This window comes from Molossus molossus, unplaced genomic scaffold, assembly GCF_014108415.1.
Source record: "Molossus molossus isolate mMolMol1 unplaced genomic scaffold, mMolMol1.p scaffold_m16_p_4, whole genome shotgun sequence".
Lineage (NCBI taxonomy): Eukaryota > Metazoa > Chordata > Mammalia > Chiroptera > Molossidae > Molossus > Molossus molossus.
In genome coordinates, this window is record NW_023425377.1 from 97789748 (window position 1) to 97807567 (window position 17820).

The 17820-nt window shown below is 35.8% G+C and overlaps 1 pseudogene; it reads right to left on the reverse strand.

Annotated features, from left to right (window-relative positions):
• Positions 1-494: 494 nt before the first annotated feature.
• The window catches only part of LOC118643966, a 56454-nt pseudogene continuing 39128 nt past the window's right edge, over positions 495-17820 (reverse strand).

A 17820-nucleotide genomic window follows, 5' to 3' on the forward strand; every position in this document is an offset into this window, starting at 1 on the left:
AGACATAATTACCCATGGGTGTAGTGAATGATTTGTAGGAGATCGTGTTTAGGATTCGTGGTTCCTTAGGCAGAAATACTTTTGTCTTTCTCTCTCACTGTCTGGGGCATGAATCAGTTATGTCTCAAAGAAAGATCACCATTAATATTTTGTTATTTATCTTTTAAGTGACAAGGATGCTTTATATCCTAGATTGTTATAAACAGACCCCATCTTTTCCATCCGGAATTTCAGAATTATTATTTCAGATACTTTCTTTTTTAATTTTCTCCAGCTTTACTGAAGTAGATTTGACAAATAAAGTTGTGTATTTTTTTTTTTTTGAGGGGGTACCAAATTACTTTATTTGAAGAAATGGTACAAATGAAAATGAAAAGATGTAAGTGGATGATTTGGTACAAGTTATAGAAAAGGTAAAGTTGACTCCAACACACACGTCCTGCTTTGGTGACCAGGGAACTCACCCCCGTGGCTATGGGAAGCCAGCCTAAGGCTTAGCCCTCATCACTGTCTCCCAGGGTGTGCTTGTCAAAGAGATACTCTGCCCTGCCAGTTTCAGGGGCCCCCAATCTGCACAAGTTGGTTACGTGGTCACCCAGTTCTTTGATGGATTTCACCTGCTCATTCAGGTTGTGAGTTTCAAGGAAGTCACACAAGTGAGGGTCATTTTTTGTCAGTGGCCAGTTTGTGCAGATCCAGTAGTGACTGATTCACACTTTTTTCCAAGTGTAACGCACACTCCATCACATTCAGCCCCTTCTCCCAGTCGTCACAGTCCAGTTTCTTGATATCTTGGAGGGAGATCGGCCACCGTGTTGGTTCTGCAGCTTCATCAGTTTCTAAGCATGTTCTCTCTCCTCACGAGATTAGTGAAGGAAATATTTGGCAAAGTTCTTCAAAGCCACATCATCGCGGTGGAAGTAATAAGACGCGGACGGGGAGACGTAGGAAGCACAGAGCCCCAGGTCGATCTGGCGGTGGATGCGGCCTCGGAGTCCTGGTGGGAGTCCTGGGCACCTGGGAGGCGGGCCCGGTGGATGTCATGGTGGGCAGCTAAGGACAGGCGGCTGTGCGGCGCTGGAGCGGGGCCTGGGGATGTCCAAGGGGCTGTGAGGAGGTGGCGGAAGGCTGGATCGGGTGGCTGTGGGGACAGGTCGAGCGCTGGGTTCTGCCCAAGCACTGTTGATGCAGGAAACCATGACGACTCTGCACGAAGACTGTCCAAAGTTGTATATTTTTAAAGTGTACAACGTGATGATTTGATGTGAGAATACTTTGTGAAATGATTACCGTAATCAGATTAATTAATATGTCTATCACTTCACAGTTACTGCTTTTCTTTCTCATGGTAAGGATGCTTATGAAATACGCTCTTCATGAATTTCAAGTGTACAATACAGTATTATGTATTATAGTCACCATGCAGTATGTTAGATCCCCAGCATTTATTCATCTTATCACCGAAAGCGTTTCCTCTTTGACAAGATCTCATTTCCTCTACCTCCCAGCCCTGATACCCACATTTCTTCTGTTTGTATGAGTTTGACTTTGTGTTTAGATTCTATTTAAACATGAGATCATACAATATTCATACAGTATTTGTCTTTCATGGTCTTGCTTATTGTACTTAGCATAATGGTCTCTAAATTCATTCATGCTGTTGCAAATGGCAGGGTTTTCTTTTTAGTGGCTGAGTAATATTCCATTGCATATACATACCACATCTTCTTTATCTATGTGTACATTGATGGACCCTCAGGTTGTTTCCATTTCTTGACTGTTGTGAATAATGCAGCCGTGAACATGGGGTACAGATATCTCTTCAAGATACTGATTTTGTTTCCTTTGAATATATATACCCAGAAGTGGAATGTTTAGATCATATGGTAATTGTATTTTTAATTTTTTGAGGTATTTCCATACTGTTTTCCATAATAGGTAAGCCAGTTTACATTCCACCAATGGTGTACAAGTGTTCCCTTTTCTAAACATTCTCCCCAGCATTTGTTATCTCGTCTTTTTTATGATAACCATTACCAAACATTTGAGGTAATATCTCATTGTGGCTTTTATTTGCATTTTTCTAATTATAAGTGATGCTGAGCACTTATTTATGTACCTGTTGGCCATTTGCATGTATTTGGAAAAATGACTTTTCAGGTCTTTTCTTACATTTAATCAGTTGTCTTTTTCTTTCCGCTGTTGTGTTGTAAACATTTCTTATATATTTTGGATATTAACTCAACCAGACATATGGTTTGCAAACATTTTCTCCTATTCCATAGTTTGCCTTTTCATTTTGTTGAGTGTTTCTTTTGCTGTGCGGAAGCCTGTTAGTTTAATGCAACCCCAAATGTTTATTTTTGCTTTTCTTGCCTGTGCTTGGTGTCATATTAAAAAAAATCAAAAAAATCATTGCTGCCCTGGCCAGTTTGGCAGCGGTTAGAGCATTGGCCTACTGATGAAAGGGTCTCAGGTTCGATTCCCAGTCAAGGGCACTTACCTGGGTTGTAGGTTTGATCTTTGTCCTGGTTGGGGTCATGTGGGAGGCAACCGATAGATGTGTTTCTCTCACATGGAAGTTTCTCTTTCTCTCTCCTTCTTCTCTATCTAAAAATCAATGGAAAAATATCCTTGGGTGAGGATTAACAACAACAACAACAACAAAAATAACAATCACTACCATTAACCATGTTAAGGAATTATTTTTGTATGTTTTCTTTAAGGAGTTTTATGGTTTCACGTCTTACAGTTAAGTCTTTACTCCAATTCAAGTTAATTTTTGAGTGGCATAAAATGGGGGTCCAATTTCAGTCTTTTGCATGTGGATAATCAGTTTTTCTAACATTATTTATTGAAGAAAATATTCTTTCCCCATTGTATGTTCTTGGCATCCTTGTCAAAAATTAGTTTACCTTATAGACAAGTGTTCATTTCTGGGGTGTTTCTTCTGCTGCATTGGTTTATGTGTCTGTTTTTATTCCAATACCATACTGGTTTGTAATCTAGTTTGAAATCAGAAAGCACAATGTCTCCAGCTTTCTGTTTTTCAAGATTGCTTTGGCTATTCAGGGCCTTTTGTGGTTCCACACACATTTTAGAATTTTTTTTTTCTATTCTGTAAAAAATGTCATTGGAATTTTGATAGGGATTACATGGAATCTATAGATGGCTTTGGGTAGTATGAACATTTTAACAATATTTATTCTTCTGATACATAAATGTGGGATATGTTTTCCTTTATTTGTGTCTCTTTCCATTTTTTTTTTATCAAAGTGTATAGTGTTCAGTGTACAAATCTTACTTCCTTGGTTAAATTTCTTACTAAGTATGTTTTTTTTAATACTATTGTAAATATGATTATTTTCTTTCTGACATTTTCAATTTTTGTATATTGATTTTATGTGCTACAAATGTACTGAATTTATTTATTAGTTTTAACAGTTTTTGGGAAAGTCTTAAAAGTTTTCTATATTCAAGATTATGTAATCTGAAAACAGACAATTTCATTTTTTTCTTTCTGATTTGGTTTGCTTTTATTTCTTTTTCTTGCCTAATTATTCAGACTACAACTTTCAGGACTATGTGGAATACAAGTGGTGAGAGTTGGCATCCTTGTCTTCTTTCTGTTCTTAGAGACAAAACTTCCAGGTTTTTACTATTGAATATGATGTTAGCTATGAGCTTCTCATAGATGGTCTTTATTATGTTGAAGTACATTTCATGTATACTGAAGGTGTAGTGTTTTTTCTTTTCTATCATGAATGGATGTTGAATTTTGTCAAATGCTTTTTCTACATCTATTGAGATATTTATATGATTTTTCTTTTTCAATCTGTTAATTTGGTGTATTACCTTTTTCACCAGCTTTATTGAGACCCAGTTGAAATAAAACATTGTGTAAGTTTAAGGTATTAGATGTGTTGATTACTAAACATATTTTGCAAAATGATTACCACCATTACATTAGCTACCAACTTCATCTATCACTTAATTATCATTTTTTTTTATAGTAAGAAGATTTAAGATTTACTCTTTAGCAACTTTCACATATATAATAGCTATAATCACCATGCTGTACATTTGATCCCAAGAACTTACTAATCTTATATTCAAAGTTTGTTCTCTATGGCCAATATCTCCCCATTTCCTCCAGACCCCACCACTTTTTGTTTCTCTTGAGTTGGCTTTTTTAGATTCCACATGTAAGTAACATCATAAAGTATTTTTCACTCTGTCTAACTTATTTCACTTAGCATAATGACTTCAAGGTTTATTCAAGTTGTTGCAAATGGCAAGATTTCCTTCTCTTTCATGCCTAATATTCCATAAAGTAAACCCTCTATATTTATAGACTCCCAACCACAGATGAAAAGCAGTACAGATATTTATTGAAAAACTATGCATATAAATGGAATTGCATAGATAGAAAGATAGATAGATAGATAGATAGATAGATAGAGAAATAGATCTTCCATATTCTTTATTCTTTCATCCATTGTCAGACACTATTTATCTATCTATACAGGTGCAGTTATATGCATATTAAACAAAATATCTTTACTGCTTTCCATCTGTGGTTGAGAGTCCATGAATGTGGAGGGTTAACTTTATGGAATATTATACAGACATGAAAGATATCTATCTATCTATATCTATCTATCTATCTATCTCTATCTATCTATCTATCTCTATCTATCTATCATCTATCTATCTATCATCTATCTATCTATCTAGATATAGATACAGATATATAGATAATAGTAGATAGAGATAGATAGATATAGATAGATAGATCTTACATATTATTTATTCATACACTGATGAACACTTGGATTGTTTCCATATTTTGATTACTGTTAATAATTCTACAATGTACATGGGGATGCAGATATCTCTTTGAGATTCTGATTTTAGAATCCTCTTCTTTCCACATCTTTGCAACATTTATCTCTTGTCTTTTTGATGATAACCCTTCTACAAGGTCTGATGTGATACCTCATTGAGGTTTGATTTACATTTTCCTAATGATTTGTTATTTTGAACACATTATCATGTACCTGTTGTCCATTTGTACATCTTTTCTGGAAAAATGTATTTTTAATTTTTTGCTCATTTTTTTCCTTTTAAAATGTAATACTTTTTATTTATATTTATTGTTGAAAGTATTACAGATGTCCACCCCCTTTTTTCCCCACTGACTCCCTCTTCTGTTCTCCCTACTCCCCACCTTCATCTTTTTTTAAAATGATTTTTTAAATCCTTACCCAAGGACATTTTTTTCATATTTTGTTCAGATAGAGTGGGAGGGGGAGAGAGAGAGAGAAAAACATTGGCATGAAAGGGAAACATTGAGTGGCTGCCACCCGCACGACCCAACCAGGGCTGGGGACAAACTGTAACCAAGGTATGTGCCCTTAGCAGGAACTGAACCCGGGTTTCTCTGGACTGCAGGCCTATGCTCTAACCGCTGAACCAAGCCGGTCAGAGCCCCACCTTCACCTTTTAATCAGTTTTTTGGTTGTTATTGAGTTATCTGAGTTTTTTATATATTTTGGACATTTACCTCTTAGAGATATATGACTTACATTTTTTTTCTCCTATTCTGTAGGTTGCCTTTTAATTTTGTTGATGGTTTCCTTTGCTGTAAAGGGGTTTTTTAGTGTGATGCAGTCCCATTTATTTATTTTTGCTTTTGGTATCAAGTCCAAAAAAAAAAAAAAAAAGAAAACTATTGCCAAGATCAAAGAAAAAAAAAAAAACAACTTACCCCCTACAACTTCTAGGAGTTTTATGATTTTAGTTCTAATGTTAGTATTTTTAATCAATTTTGAGTTGATTTTTGTGTATGCTGTAAAACAGGAGTCCACTTTTAGTTTCGGCATGTAGTCTTTTTCATCCCTTTATTTTCAGTCTTTGTGTGTCCTTAAATCTCAAGTGAGTTTCTTTCAGGCAACACTGTTAAGTCTTATCTTTTTTATCCATTCAGCCACTGTATGTTTTTTGATTGAAAAATTTAATCTCCTTACATTTAATGTAATTACTAATAGGTAAGGTCTTACTAATGACATCTTACTGATTGTTTCCTGGCTACTTTATAGTCCTTTGTTTCTTTCTTCCTCTTTTGCTGTCTTCCTTTGTAAATTAATGATTTTTCATAATGTTAAGCTTTGTTCCCTCCTTTTCTCCTTTGTGTATTTATTGTAGGTGTATGCATGGTAGTTATCATGAGGTTTACATAAAACTTCATAAAGTTATAATAGTCTAACCTGATAACAACCTAACTTGGATCAACAGGAAATTCTACTCTTTTACTTCCACCCACATGCATTTTATGTTGTTGATGTCAAAATTTATATCTTTTTATATTGCGTATCCATTAACAAATTATTATAGCTATAGTTGTGCTAACACATTTGTCTTTTAACCTTCATAGAGGTTGGGACATTTAAGTTCATGAAGTTCATAGGTCCCCAAGTAGATTCAGCCCAAGGAGATCTTCTTAAAGATACAATATAATAAAACTCTAAAATCAAAGACATAGAAAGAATTTCTTTAAAGTAAGAGAAAAAAACATTCCTCAAGTAGAAGGACTCTCCATAAGGTTATTTATTTACTCCTTGTATGTCTCAGTTTCCTATGTTCAAAATGGTTAAATGCTTACAGAGATATTGGGAGGATTAAATAAAATATGTGAGGAAAGCGCTTAAAATAAGTGCTCATAGTTAAATTAATATTATTTTTAGAGTAAATATAGCACAGTTGCTAAGAATACTGGTTCATTTGGAGTTAGATGTATGTTAAAATTGTGTTGTAAGAATTCAATGACATCGTCATAATAACTTGTCAAGCATTAAGGCCACCTATAGAGTTGCTGTTCAATCAATGTTGAATTAGCTCTGGTCAGGTGGCTCAGTCGGTTGGAGCGTCGTTCCATACACCCAGAAAATTGCCAGTTCGATTCCTGTTCAGGGCAAATACCTAGCTTTTGGGTTCAATCTCTAGTTGGGGCATGTATAGGAGGCAGCTAATCAATGTTTCACTCTCACATTGATGTTTCTCTCTCCCTCTCTCTAAATATATACTTGAGTAAGGACTTAAAAATAACTAAATGTTGAATTATCATTAGTATATTCTTTGTCAACTGCTCAAAGGTTCTGTAACTTCATGTATAGAATTGTTTCCTATGCTCACTTTACCAACAGAGATTCAGCTGCCTCATCTCTGCCACTAGAAGATCATCTACTACTTTATAGTAATTGAGGATTTTCTTAACTCCAATATTAATACTGTTCAGTTATAAAAGGCTCACATTAAGATATTAAATGTTAATTTTTATACTAAAGATAAAACATATTGGCTTAAAGTAACTTCCCCTAAGGTAAACCTTAAACTTCTTGATAATTTTGAATAGAGAACATTTTTTTTCCTGACAGTAAAAGATTTACAATTTATACTTGGGCACATTAGAAATGTCATTTTGCCAAGTTTTGCAGGTAGTTAAAGTGAGAAGTAACCACTTTTACTGTTAGTTTCATTGATTTTTCAGGTAAATTTAAAAATAATTTTTATTTTACAGACGGTACTGGTAATGCATGAAGAACACAATTTGTTTGCCAATGATTTAGCAGCAGGTTTGTTCATAATCTATGAAAAACACAGTTGGATGTTTTTTAACATTACCTTGTGTTGGGAAACAAATATGGTATAATCTATAGTGAGGCAGATGCCCAAGACATAATTTTAGCATTGTCAATACACTTCTTTTAGTATTGGTGTGTTCCTATGAAATCAGTGATGTATAAAATTACCACACTGCCTTGGTTCTAATTAAAAGGGCAGTGGTCTATGAATATTGACGTAAGGGATTCCAAAGAACTAAGGGCTCAAAAATGGAATCAATGGACAAATAAAAATAATAATAAAGAGCTATGGATAACGGGTAGAAAAAGTGTACTGAGTATACACTAGGCATGGTTGGGTGTACATAATAGGGGTGGTTACAATAATGTAGATTAGAAGAATATGGATGCTTTAGACCAGCACAGTAGCTGAATCTATTTTGAATGTTCAAATTGGTTTGGATGTAGATTGTTAGAAAAAGAGAAGAATCTAATATGATTCCAAGTTTTGATTTGCACTTTAAACTGGGAAGATTGAGTTGCCATTTGCTGAAGAATAGAAGACAGGAGAGAGAACAATTTGGGAATGGAGCTAAAATGGTATTCTGTAAAGACTGCTATGCATTTCATTTTCCTACTTTTATTTCCTAAGATTATTTGCTCAATGTTAAGATTAGGCATTTGTTCACGACAATGCCTGATTGAGTTCTTCAAATTTGCATCTGATAAATATGAATAAGAACAGTCATTGGTTGATAAAAATTGAATCTACACTATATATTGTAAGTTATATATTATATTTAATTTGCCTCAATAACTGTTAATCTGAAATACTATACTGTGGGGTTCTGTATCAATATTAAAATTTCATGATGAGGTTAATTTTCTCCTTTTAAGGGTCTCTTCCTCTTATTTAACATGTGCATTGATTATTATTCTGCAATTTCCTGAAATTGTCTTTATTAATTGATTATAGAGACTTTTCTACCTTCAATGTGCTCTACTAGATACCACCTGCCTAAATTGTATTTAAACTGGTATTATCTTGCTTTCCTGCAATGGTAGCACAACTATATAACCTTGGATTTTGTTTGTTTGTTTTTGTTTTTGTATCTGTTTCTACATTCTGCTGGCCAGTGCCAAAGGGAGAGAATTTTAACCTTCTTTGAGCTTAAAAAGTACTTTTCTGATTGGAATGTGAGCTAAGTTATAATTTTCTTCATTAGGCAGAAACATGCTAATATATTTTCTATGTTGCAATGTTCAATTTACTCCCTGCTTATAAATTCAGTGAGTTTATAGTTTTTTATTTTTATTTTTTTATCCTCACCTGAGGACATTGAGGACATTTTTCCTTTTTTTGTTGTTGTTGTTGTTCAGATAGAGTGGAAGGGAGAGAGAGGAAGAGAGAGAGAGAAACATCGACGTGAATGGGACACATTGACTGGTTGCCTCCCACATGACCCCAACCAGGGTCGGGGATGAATCACAACTGAGGTATGTGCCCTTGGCTGGAATCGAACCGGTGACTCATTGGTCTGTGGACAGATGCTCTAACTGCTGAGCCAAACTGGTCAGGGTGAGTTTATAGTTTTTATTTTTAATCCTCACCTGAGGATATTTTCCCACTGATTTTCAGATAGAGTGGGAGGAGGAAGAGAGAAAGGGAGGAAGGGGGGGGGAGGGAGAGAGAGAGAGAGAGAGAGAGAGAGAGAGAGAGAGAGGTGAGAGGAACACATTGATCAGTTGCCTTCCACATGACCCCAGACAGGGCCAGGGATTGAACAGCTACAGAGGTACGTGCCCTTGACTGGAATCAAACCCACAATTCCTTGGTCCATGGGCCAATGCTCTAACTGTTGAACCAAACCGGCCAAGGTGAGTTTATAGATTTTAAACACATCAATTTCAGTATCATGTAGGAAACACCGGATTATCAAACTGGTAAATAGAATGCTGTAATATGAGAAAAAGCTTGCCTTATATCAAACTGCATGTTCTTTCTACTGCCTCTGGATGTCTCTAGCATATATCTGCCAGGCCTTCATAGAGATTATATGGAAGAAATAGATAAGAAGATGCCCTAAAAATGCTCAAGTGGTAATGATTTGAGTCAAAAAGTCATCAGTTTACACTCTTGAAAAAGACTGTGTTAAAAGATGATTTTCTCTAATTCTACAATTATGGGTCTGTGCTCCATTTCTTATGCAATTTACATAAGAAGATACTTAATTGAATAATCTTATCACTGCCATTGTATTACTAACCTGAGGCAATGTAATCATTCCTCAAATACTGCTGATACTGCTCTTATAATATATGGCAATAGTCAATCTTTCTAAAGGCTAACAATTATGGTACAAGACAAAAGAAGAGAGCTTCTTTTCTAGGAGTTGGGAATTATGAAATTTAATTGTAGAAGAGCAAAGAGATCAATTAATACTTTAGCATTTGAGGAATTGAAATAGACTCAAACTATTCACTAAACTCAGACATTCTGACTCTCGTTTTTACTACACTATACTGGAGTTTATGTCAAGACAAGTGCTTTGAGCAGCATGACAGAGAAAATGCTTTATGTTCATCTGATCCTGTTCTGCTTCGCTTCTGTTTGGGCCCATGGAAAACCATGCTTCCTGGCCTGGTCAGCAGATCATAGGACTATTGTTGATAAATCAGTTGTGAGCATACAGGCCATTTGACACTCCAGGCCTAAAGCAGTGGAAACTCCCTGTGGAATTGTTCAAACCTTCTCTTCCTTTGCAGTAGGGGTCTTGGCACAGTCTTTCCAGGGCCACAACATTGAAGCCGTCGGCACTTCGGCTGCTGGAGGGCAGCGTTTTGGGCTTTGGTGAGTGAAACATAAACTTTGGTTGTATTAAGCCACTGAGATTTGGGGTTGTTTGCTATCCAAGCAAAAACCTATTCTATCCTGACTAATTGAAGTATTAAACATGCTAAAGGAGTACTTCAAGGTGCTAAATTGAAGAACTTAAAGATGCCATAGCTTGTGAACACTAGAGTCAAAAACAAACAGGGATTTATAAACTATCAAATCACCGACTTAAAGCCAGATGCAAATAGACAACTTTGCAAACTGGGGAATTGTTATTATACATTGAAGGCATGCTATGTGGGGCCTGACACCTCTCATTTGACATGTAATACTTTTAATTCCCTTTCAGGATTTACTTCGTCTTCTACTGCAACTCCAAAGGCACATTTAGGAAAGGAGAAATGCATATTAGAGGCATAAAAATAGAATTCTCTCCCTGAGTAGACACCACCTGGTCTATGCACAGTCTCTCATTCTCTTTTTAATTTTAGCAAAGTACATTTGACAAGATTATTCTGTCTGTGGAAATGCTGTCAATGAGAGAAGCAGACCTGCTTTATTCTGGGGAAATGCTATTAGTAATGATAGTCACAGATAAGCAACACTGTAACAAGGTATTGAGGAATGATCAGATGATGCTTGTGGCCTAGCAGTGTGATGAGAGAATCAATCGCCGGCTCTGGGAGAATTATATCAGTCTGTTTAAAATAATTTAAACTTACTAAGATATAGACTCTTATTTTGAAAACTCTTATATGTAAACAGACTCAGAATTTAATAAGTGATTTAATAATTAGACAATAGTTTGTTAACAGAAAATAATTGGCACGCTGTGTAGTTGGTCAAACAAATATTGGTTTTCATTTGTCTCAGTGGTGGGAACATAGATTTTTAAAGAGCTGCTTTCCTTGGTATGGTGACTCTGGCAGCAAAATGACTCTTTACAATAAATTTAGAAGAATGAATAACTGAAGATTTAGAAGAATAAATAACTGAGATTTGCCTTTTAAAATATTTAAGAATTTTATAAAATTTCTAGCTCACTAAAACTGGACACGATTTGTGGTATATTTACTAGCATATGTAACTCTTGAATGGTTTTAGAGTCCTTTGCCTGCTAGGCATCTCAAGTAGCTATACTTTTAACTGATTATTTTTCACCAAGGAAACGGAATATAATTAACGGAATGCAGTTGAAAAGATAGAGCAGTCCACTTGGAAATACTTAATTGTAATTAGTGAATATATTTTTGTATATTTCTGTACATACATATATGTTGTGGGTAGATAGATGAATGAATGGACGTCAGGAAGACTTTGAATGTATATATAAAGTTGGCAGATATTTTCTAAATTGTGACATATTTGTAAAGACAATTGCTGTGGCCTGAATGTTTGTGCTTCCCCCAGTTTCGTATGTTGAAATTCTAAATCCCAAAGATGATGATTAGGGTACAGGGTCTTTTGGAGGTGCTTAGTTCTAGAGGGTAGATTCGTGTTTTTATAAAAGAGACCCTTACCGAATACCTAGTCCCTTCCACCATGTAAGAATGCAACACAGTCTCCAGTTTATGAACTCAGGAGAGGATTTTCAGCAGAATGTGACCATGTTGGCACCTTGATCTTGCACCTTCAGCCATCAGAACTGGGAGAAATAAATTTCTGTTGTGTAAGCTACATAGTTCATGGTATTTTGTTAGAGCAGTCCGAATGGACTAAGAAAATAGTATTTTACAAGATTTTGTAAACATCTTTCTTCAAAAAACAGGATCTTCTGCCTTGTGAAGACTAGAGGTTATAGGGCTGATAAAATCCCCAAAGGATTTAAAACTAGCTTTACAGTACTCTCCCCTAAAAAAAAAAAAGTGTTCACTTCTAAGGTGAAACCACTCTTTTAGATTGAAATATTGGCCTCAAGTTTTTAATCTTCTCTGCAGATTTATAATTTACCCTACAAACGATGGATTACATTTTCTAACACTTTGAATTAGGATTCTGCTATATAATTTGCTTTGGCCAATGGCAAGCTAGTAGGTGGGACACAAATAGGGACTTTATTATTTAAAAATTTTTTTTTTCTTTATTGATTTTTAGAGAGAGAGGAAGGGAGAGGGAGAGAGAGAGAAACATCGATGAGAGAGAACATCAATTGGCTATGTCCTGCATGTCCGTCACTGGGGATTTGGCCCACAACCTGGGCATGTGTTCTGACCGGGAATTGAACCAGTGCTTCTTGGTGTATGGATTGACGCTCAACCACTGAGTCACACCGGCTGGGTACAAATAGGGATTTTAAATGGGTTATCATGTTATATTTGGATACTTCCTTTTGATTTTCTGTAACCTCTTGGAAAAGAAGTGGACTTTCCTGGGCCCCTGGTCTAAAGAGGGAGAGGGCCACGTAGAACAGATGGACACTCTCAGACTGCAACATTCAGTGTGCAGCCATGACAAATTGGCACAGAGCCCCTCCCCCCCCCCACTCCCCCCCCCCCAGCATACCCATGAGGACAAGTGTTGCACTGTTTTAAACTAAGGAGTGTCAGGGTTGTTTGATCATGCAATGCTTAATACAGTGGGAATTGACTGACAAAGTCAGGAATGCCACAGTATGTAAGAAATTAGGGCTGGATCATCTACCTGGAATAAGTAGAAAATTCATAAAATGCCAGATAATTCACTGTCATTTCCTAGTACATAATTTCCATGTATGAACCCAGAAAGAAATATTTTAAAAGATCATATTAATTTTATTAATTTTGCACATGGGTGCCAATATCTATTTTCTGGTGTTTTGCTTTTTTAATAGTGTACAAGGTGAAGTCTATGTTTCATCTTATTACTTTTTATTTTTATTAAATTTATTGGGGTGACATTGGTTACTAAAATTATATAGATTTCAAGTGTACAATGCTATGGTATATCATTTGTATTGGATGCCACCACCCAGAGTCAAATTTCCTTCAATCACCTCACACTTGAGCCCCTCTGCCTTTCATGATGTCCCTATTGCCTATTTTATTAGACATGGATTCTTTTCTACCTGATCCTTAAGACCTGAGAATTCTCCTAACTTTTGTGAATGTCTGATAAAACTAAAAGACTCCCAGATACTTCTGCAACATCTGGACTTCATTACCTGTCTTTTGACTTTGATTCCTTTAGTTGTCTATACTATATCCTAGCTATACTTGAAGCCATCCATTATCTTGCTGTGACATAAGGTCACCAGATAGATCTCAGCCCTACATGTAGTACTGTAATATCTTATCATCATTAAAATGTAAATACCTCAAATAAGCATGAATATACCTGGCAATATCACTTTTGATTTTTAAAAATCTAAATTTCTCTTCATTTTGTCCAGATCTTATTAAATGAACTGCACCAGATAACCTATTACTTATGAGGCATCTGTGGTCCAAGATGTAGTCTACAATATAAGATATATATTAAAGTGATTGTAAGTCCTGAGGCTGGCTCTAGGAAGATAAAAATAAAAGTGCTTAAAAATCTAATAATTTTGACATTAGAAGTTTAGATAAAGCAGCTCCAAGACAGCAAAGAGAGGAACTACAATAATCAAAGCCTGCATAGCAGTACCTGCCCTTTGCCTTCTATGGGCGCACCTTATGACTAACCTGGGCTTATGTAGGATGTTATTGTGAGAATAACTATAAGATATATAACTTGAGAAAGTAGAAAAGCAGAAGGCTATCCAAACACTTTATTTTATTTTTTTAATCCTTACCCAAGGACATTTTCCCATTTTTTTTTATTCAGCTACAGCGGGAGGGAGAGAGAGGAAGAAAGAGAGAGAAACATTGATGTGAAAGGGACACATTGAGTGGCTGCCACCCGCACGACCCAACCAGGGCCGGGGACAAACTGCAACTGAAGTATATGCTCTTAGCGGGAACCGAACCCAGGTCTCTCTGGACCGCAGGCTGACGCTCTAACCTCTGAGCCAAACCAGCCAGGGCTATCCAAACACTTTAGAGCTATAGTTCTTTAGTGAAAGCTGGCTCATTTAAAAAAAATTTATTCTTGTTGTGGGAAATCCTGGCAGCAAGAATCCAAAAACAGTATAAATTTCTTTTCATTTAAAAGAGCTTTACTCCACTAGGAAAGCAGACTGATGCAGCCACTATGGATTTCCCTCAAAAAATTAAAAGTGGAACTGCTATTTAACCCAGTTATCCCACTTCTAGGAATATATCCTAAGAATCCTGAAACACCAACCAGAAAGAATATATGTACCCCTATGTTCATAGCAGCATTATTTACAACACCTAAGATCTAGCAACAGCCTATGTGCCCATCAGTAGATGAGTGGATAAAAAAACTGTGGTACATTTACAAAATGGAATACTATGCAGCTGTGAAAATGAAGGCTCTATTACCCTTTGAGACAGCAGGGAGGGACCTGGAGATGATTATGCTAAGTGAAATAAGCCAGTCAGAGAAAGACAAATATCATATGATCTCACTTAGATGTGGAATCTAATGAACAAAATAAACTCATGAATAAACCAGAACCAGAGGCATAAAAACATGGAACAGACTAATAAATCTCAGAGGGAAGGGGAGAGTGGGGGGGTGGCAGGAAGAGATCATTTGAAGAACTCATATGCATATATGCATTGGCTATGGACATGGACAAAAGGGTGGTAAAGACCTGGAGTGGGGCAACTGGGTCATGGGGGGCAATGGGGGAGAAAAAGGGGGATACCTGTAATTCAACAATAAAGATTAAAAACAATAATAAAAAAAGAGCTCTTCTTTAACAAAATATGATATATTTATGACTATATGATTTTATTTTGTGGAATAACTTTAAATTATTTCAATTAAAAATAATTACATTTGAATTATTTCAGTATATAAACTTGATATGTTTGCACATTTGTAATCATCAAAGGTTGTTTCTAAAATCATTATATATCATATTTAAAATGAGTAAACAGAACATGTGCAGTGAATTCAGAATGTAGGAAAATATAGATTGTCTTAGAATCAAGCTTATTATAGAACCATTCATCTCTTTAAGCTCTAGCTAAACAGAATTATAATTTTGTTTGGGGTTTTTTGTTTCTCCAAGAAATTAATGGTATATATTAAAGTGATGTCCACAGAACAGTAAGATATATTTATATAATCTTTTAAAAAATGTTTTGTTCCTCCGCTTTTTAAAAGACAATTGTTTACAGCACAGTGGTAGGATCACAGCAAAAGGAAGTGGAAGAAACAGAGATTTACCATATTTCCCCTATGCTCACGTATGCACAGTCTCCCCCGTTATTAACATCCCTACCAGGGTGCTGCATTTGTTACTACCAATAGACCTATATTGACACATCATAATTATCCAAATTCTGTAGTTTACCTTAGGGTTCACTCTTGGTGTTGTACATTCTATGGGTTGAACAAATGTAAGCATAATTATAGTATCACATAGAGTACTTTTACTGCCCTTAAAATGCTCCATGCCCCCCTATATGACTGATCTTTACAAAGGAATAAACGCAGTGCAGTAGCCTTTCTTCTCCATGTTTGAAGGATAATTCTGTAGAGTATAGATTCTAGACTGGAGGATTTTTTCCTTCTCAAACTTTAAATATTTCACTGCACTCTCTTACTCATGTGGTTTCTGAGAGTAGTCAGCTGTACTTTTCTTTGTTTCACTAGAGGTAAGGTATTTTGTTTTCCTTCAGTATTTTTTATTTTATTTTTTTATATTCCCTAAATTGAAAATTATATAACTAGGTATAATTTTTTTTCTTTTTGTATTTGTTTTTAGCACTTATTTAGCTTTATGTTTTCTGAGCTTCCTAGATCTGTGATTTTGTGTCTGATATTATTTGGGGGGAAATTTTCAGTCACTATTGTTTAATATATTTCTTTCATTTCTTTTTCTTTTCTGCTTCTGGTAGTCTCATTATGAGTATTTTAAACCTTCTTAAAAATATAAATCACATTATCACAGTTAAAATAAAATATATGTCACAAAACACACATATATATATATACATACATATATATATATACACATACATATATATATATAAATAAAATCTCCAAGTGTTTTAATTCCAACAGATAATCCCTGCTGTCCAGGGATTCAGGAGGCCCCAGGTGATCCTGAGGAGGAAGAGACAAATGACTAGCTCAGATGTCCCCCTGGTTCCCTCCCTGGAGGCCTCAACTATGCTCTGAGTGAAGGTGGTGAGGGGAAGAGAGTTCAGCCCACTTCATCTATGGAAACCAGTTTGAGGATTAGGCAAAACATTACTGTTGCTTATGTCCTGAAAGCAATGCTTAGCAAATTATGCCAAGCCATAGGGAAATATTTTGCACCATTTACAGTTGTCTCTCAAACCTTGGATGTCCTGTCCTATTGTTCTTTTCCCCAGTCTTTCCTCTTTCTTTCTTTTCACTTTTGGAGGATTCCATTAAAATATTCTCAAACTTAGAGATTCTTTCCTCAGCTGTGTGCAGTCTATTCACAAGCCAATCAAAGGCTTTCCTTACTTTTTTATTTTTTATTTATTTTTCAATCTGAATATTTTTATTTCAGTTTCTTTTTCATTTATTTATTTTAATTTTTTTTTTGTTACAGATGTTTCTCCTTTTTTACACCATTGCCACCCTCCTCCCTATCCCCCGCCGCCCCCCGCTCCATCCCAGGCTTTGTTGTCCATGTCCATTGGTTATGCATACGTGCATATAGGTTCTGTGGTTTATCTCTTCCCAATCCCCCAACCCCTCTTCTGAGGGATGTCAGTCTGTGCCCTACTCCCATGTTTCTGGGTCTACCATATTCCTCAGACTGTTATGTTCATTATATTCCGTATATAAGTGAGATCATGTGGCTTTTTCTGCTTGGCTTATTTCACTTTGGATAATACTTTCCAGGTCCCTTCATGTCGTCTCAAAGGATAAGAGATCTTTCTTTCTTACAGCTGCATAGTACTCCATTGTGTATATGTACCACAGCTTTTTTATCCATTCGTCTACTGATGGACACATGGGCTGTTTACAGATCTTAGCTATTGTAAAGAGTGCTGCTATGAATATGGGGGTATATATATTCTTCCTGATTGGTGATTTAGGCTTCTTAGGGTATATTCCTAGAAGCGAGATCACTGGGTCAAATGGAAATTCAATTTTTAATTTTTTGAGGTAACACCATATTGTTTTCCATAGTGGCTGCACCAGTCTGCATTCCCACCAGCAGTGTACTAGAGTCCCCTTTTCTCCACACCCTCACCAACACTTGTTTGATGATTTGTTGATGGAGGCCATTCTGACAGGTGTGAGGTGATACCTCATTGTTGTTTTAATTTGCATCTCTCTGATGAT